This window comes from Festucalex cinctus, chromosome 6, assembly GCF_051991245.1.
Source record: "Festucalex cinctus isolate MCC-2025b chromosome 6, RoL_Fcin_1.0, whole genome shotgun sequence".
Taxonomy (NCBI): domain Eukaryota; kingdom Metazoa; phylum Chordata; class Actinopteri; order Syngnathiformes; family Syngnathidae; genus Festucalex; species Festucalex cinctus.
Window position 1 is genome coordinate 23,444,670 of NC_135416.1, and position 5,459 is coordinate 23,450,128.

Sequence of the window (5,459 nt, forward strand, 5' to 3'; positions counted from 1 at the left end):
ACGTTCCCTTCATCTGACAATTAGTGTCGATTTTAAACATATAAGGGCCAAAACATGCCTTGTTAAAATTAAATTGCACTAAAAAACTACCCACCAGAGGGTGCTGGAACTGCACAAATGGAAATCTTTTATATCGAGATATCACGCTTATGGTTACGTCCCTAGTATCAACTGGAAATCTTAATGCGATCATATGGTGAATTTGGGCTTAGGCCATACTACCCTGAGAACGCCCGAACTAGTCCTATCTCGGAAGCTAAGCAGGGTCGGGCCTGTTTAGTACTTGGATGGGAGACCGCCTGGGAATACCAGGTGCTGTAAGCTGCGATTGGCTGGCAACCAGTCCAGGGTGTCCCCCGCCTACTGCCCAGAGCCAGCTGAGATAGGCGCCAGCACCCCCCGCGACCCTTGTGAGGAATAAGCGGTCAAGAAAATGGATGGATGGATGGTGAATTTGAACATGTCTTTAGGGAAAAAAGTGCACCGCAGCAGCTCCCCATAGAGGCGGCGTGGGAGAACGCTGCTCGGGTTAATGTGTAAATTTAAATGTAGTCCCTGCAATCAGAATAATATTACAGGGGAAACCTGTTGAATGGTAGCTCATTAATTCATTTCATTTAGGTGCAATCCTGCGGGGGAGAAGCACACTTGACTTAAGATGAAATACAAAAAACTTGAGATGAAATCTAAAAACATTATTCCAACGGAGCGCAACACACAATATATGCTGTGATATGAGCGCACCACTACGGCTGGTAATGTTGCAAATGTAAGGACAGATTAAGTTGTGTAAGTAGATGATGGACTGTGATGTAAAACACACCACAGTCAAAAAGATAACTGTCTGGAAATGCCAGCATATCTCTGTGTGGTCTGATAACAATCTCACAATGAATATTTAATTCCTGCGCAATAATGTGGCAACTTCATTGTCAAAATGACGTGCCATGCTCGTGACAAAAGTGGACTACGCGATAGACTATACCAGACTATATTTACACAAAAACTCGCCGCAGTGGACTGAATGAACGAGGAAATTAAATGACGTGTGTGGCTGAAAGGGAAGGAGGGTACAGGGAAAAACTCGAAGTTCATTCTGAAAAACCTGTTAGGTTCATGGACCATGTTACTATATGGTAACTGATCGAGAACTTAAATGACCTCTTTTTATGAAGGCTGGAGTTACCTCATTTTCTCTGGTTTCAGTTACCTCCTTTTCTGAAAACGCAGTTTCCCACATTTCAGGGTTTATTGACTCAGTGTTCTCACTAAGCCTGCTTTGTGAAATGGGCCCCAGGTTGGTAAACACAACTCAATACTTCTTTTATGTACTTGAACTGAACGTATTGTTAATAACATGAAGAAAACAAAGCTTGTTTTTTTGTTCCGTTTTGCGTTCCAGACGTGCTCCATGTTGGTCGTTCCTGTTTTAGAATAAGATTATAAAAAAAAAAAAAAAAAGTTAAGCACAAAACTTGTTTGTAGTGTTTTTTTTTTTCAAAAGCAAGTTGGACATCCTTTGATGAGGAGATGGAGATGAATGAGGATATGCACAAATGCACAGGTTTAAAAGCAATACAATAATGACATGAATTTGGCTGAAAGCACAGTAACTGTTATCTCCCAAATACTTCTGAAGTCACAGAGAATTCCGAATACATTTTGGTGCATATGTGACTACATTTGTTGAAGGAAAATAGTACTCAATGACTTCTAAATTAAATAATCAATTAATATTATTAAAGTGTGGATATTTTTTTCATTTCAAGTTTTACAAAAACTGCTTTTCCCCATAGTTATGATTGAGATCTTTCAAATCAAGCTAAGCTAGTTGCATTTTAATGTATGAAAGGTGCTATATAAATAAAGTTTGATTTGATTTGAAATATCAGCTAGCCATTTGCATTAGCCGATTCTGACCGGATTGCACTTCTGTGCATGCATAATAAAAACGGTGTGGTAGCAGAGGGGTCTGAGCAGAATGCAGCACGGGAAGTTCCAAGATAACCTGACAATAGCCAGAGTGATATTGTGATTCACTCAATATCAATCTAGGACTGCTCCACGGTGATTTGCTCGGGAAAGGCGGGGCATTCTGGACAATACTTCAAGTTGATTGAATGATGTTGATGCGACATCTTGTACACGTTTCTTTTGTCCAATCAAGGCCACGGATTTCGTTCTCGTTGAACGCTGGGCACGGATATCTTTACCAGCTACAATTGCACACAGCGCCTCTCGCTGTTCAAAATTCAACAAGAAAACAGTGAGTCATTGTGTAAGAATATAATTAATTGCAGCGTACATTCGTCCATGTTAAGTTTGATTGTTTACACCAGTGTCCTCACTTCCTGGTTTCATCAGAGCTGCATATCACACCCCAAACACAATATCGCTCTGTGATTACTCCGAAACACCAGTGGAAATCAACGGGCTTGGTAGTACAAGATGTATTCTCCGGAGTTTGTGAACACAATTATTGGGAGAATTGATGTTGCAGAGCAAGGTTCGTTCCAAGATACAGCACACACAATCAACTGTCGTCTGTGAATCCGTCGTCTGTGAAATGTTTTATCATGTTTAACATCACGATACGATATTATCACAATATGAAGGTCATGATACGATAATTGTCACGATATTGTGGAGCAGTTGGCGATATTTAAAAAAAGATCACAATATTGGAAAAAAATAAAAAGAGGTAATACTAAAAAAAGCACAGTATTGTGCTTTTGTACATAACAGCAATGCATATAAACCACCTACAATCTCTAATAACAATATTGAGGCACTTACTTGCTAATGCAAGTACACATTGATCGCTTCACAAGCAAATTAGGTTCCCCTTCATGTGACAATTAGCATAATTTTAAACATAGAAGGCCAAAACATCCCTGATGAAAATTATATTGCACTAATAAACTAGACACTAGAGGGTGCTAGAACTGCACAAATAGTAATCAGAGTTTTTTTTAACAGATGTTTTCCTTTTAAATATTGTGAACATGACGACAACGATCCCTAGTTTGAAATGTATGGAGCCCTTAAGGTGACATGGTAGAAAACAAAAAACTTTGCGTTCCCTCGCAAAAAACTTTGCGTTCTCTCACGAAGATTGAAAGTTGTTTTTAGGTGTTCCTTAAATACTTCCGGGTCATCTTCCCTGTGACCAAAAGCGACGCGGATGAAACGTTTGTAAACATGAAACAAAGCAGTGGGAAAGCTTTCCCAAAGCAACTAGGATGGAGCATGTATTTTCCCATTGCTTTGTTTACACGTCGCTTTTGGTGGCGTCGCTCTCTCAATCTTTGCGAGAGAAACGCAAAGTTTTTTTGTTTTTATTTTCTACCATGTCACATTAGGGGCTCCGTAGAAATGCAACCTCCTTTGCACGATATTTCATAAGGCGTGTTGCAACTGAGCAGAAGAATGATTTTTGTTGGGGGTTTGTTTCACTTTTTGATCTCGGCTGAGTGTCCGTAACTGGTGCGCTTGATGGTTGTACATACACTTCTTGCTTACGTATATGAGGTGTGTAGCGCGCCACTCGCACATACTTGTCACTGCTCATTCACCGGCTTCCGTGGAGAACGGCCAGCGGAAATAGCCCCAAAGCTGCGCAATGCCGCCGATCGACCTTCGCCGAGCAGCACATCATCTCAGTGGGGAGGAGCAGCGGGTTGACCCGGAAGAGAAGCGATACCCGTGCCATAGCTCCGGTGGCGGCGTGAGCTGGGCGCCACACACATTTTCTTTTCGTCATGCTTCTTCTGCGCGGCAAACTCGGAATCACCATTTAGCACCAACATTTTAAAATCTAAATGATTCTGGGAGAGCCGTAATGTTAGTCTCTGTTCCATTCAATTCCAGGTTATCCATGCCCAACCCTTTCATTAGCACTGCCATGCTACACCTGCCAGAATAGAACAGTATCGGTGTCTGGAATGGACTGCTTGTATATGAGTGCTAATATTGGAGATGATGATAATAATAATAATAATAATAATAATAATAATAATAATAATAATAATAATAATTTGTAATTATTATTGTTGTTGTTGTTGTTGTTATTAATATTTATGCTGTGATTTTACAGTTTATCACTGAGGGTGCACTTTTAGTTGCTGTTGAACAAAACTACATAATGCTGAGGTTTCCACTGCAAGTGTATTACAAGCTGCTTTTGTTTCTACTCCACTGCAAACTCTCCTCAAAAAGTGTCAATCAAATCTGTGCCTTGTTGTCTTTGGAAAGGATGCAAATGTTGGCTACAGCTCTGTCTGTGTTGGATCTCATTAGATAAAGCGTTGCAAGTGATCATACTTGCTTGGCTGATCTATGAAAAGACATTTGGGGAAATTATTTTTTCAATAGTAATGACTTGTATAGTGTGGTGTGGTGAAATCTAAGTAAAGCTAACTAGGGGAACTGTTTCCAATGTCTTACAGGGGAGAATGACTGCTGGCCCAAACATAGTTTGTCTGCCCTTTCTAACAAGATATGTCCACATCTGAGCAATTAAAAGAGACACCGTTTTCACCAGACTGACGGGGCATTTTACACAGAGGAATTAGGAGTGAAGGAAGGAGGAGAGGGAAGAAAAAGGAAAGGGAAATAGATGTAATTAGGCTGCGAGATAGAGCAGAGGAGGTCAGAGAAGATGCCGGGGGAAGATATCAGAGGCAAAAGAGACAGAAAGATGTGAAAGAAAAACGGAAAGAGAAAGGACAGATTGAGCTGAAGCAACATTTAGCACCAAGCTAAATGCCACCTATAAATGGCTTTTCAATCATCAAGACTGATATTCAGTTGCAAGAACAGCGTAAACTCGGTTCACAAACAACCCCGTTCATCATGAACAAATTGGTCTTTGACCAAGATTTTCAGGCAAATATTACTTCAGTTCATGAAACATGGTCCAGTTGTTGAGCAGTCACATCATCCATGGTGAACACTCAGATGTGTTTTCTGTCACGTCGCGGATGCATCGCTTGCTCCATGTTTCACTTATTTCACATGTCATACAGGTACTGTATCTTTTTGGGGTTTCCTCTAAATTAGCCATTGGTATCAACTCAGGGAAGTAAAGATTACAGTACAGAGTGTTGTATTTCAAAGGCAAATTTTATTTAAAAAAAGAAAAAGAAAGAAAGGAAGGACGGAAGGAAGGAACGATATATAAAACTATTATTGTTGCCTTTTTGTTTTTGTTTAAAGGGGAAGTCAACCTTAATTATTTCTTGGCAATAGCATCTCACATGTGACCTCGCTAGTCTAAACATGACATTCTGGGAACGGTTGTTTCATTCTCGGTTATTTGAACCACTGTTTAACCACTAACTGCTTGTTAAATTCTTAACCCGCCATTAAATTACCGACCGTTAAATGTGCGTTCTTCAAAACATGGTTAGTCACTCTGTTAATGGGGTATATGCCACGGAAGAGGTGGGACTGTTTTT

The 5,459-nt window shown here is 40.2% G+C and overlaps 1 pseudogene; it reads left to right on the plus strand.

Moving 5' to 3' along the window:
• Window positions 1-206: 206 nt before the first annotated feature.
• LOC144021462 (5S ribosomal RNA) lies at window positions 207-324 on the plus strand (annotated as a pseudogene).
• Window positions 325-5,459: the final 5,135 nt, after the last annotated feature.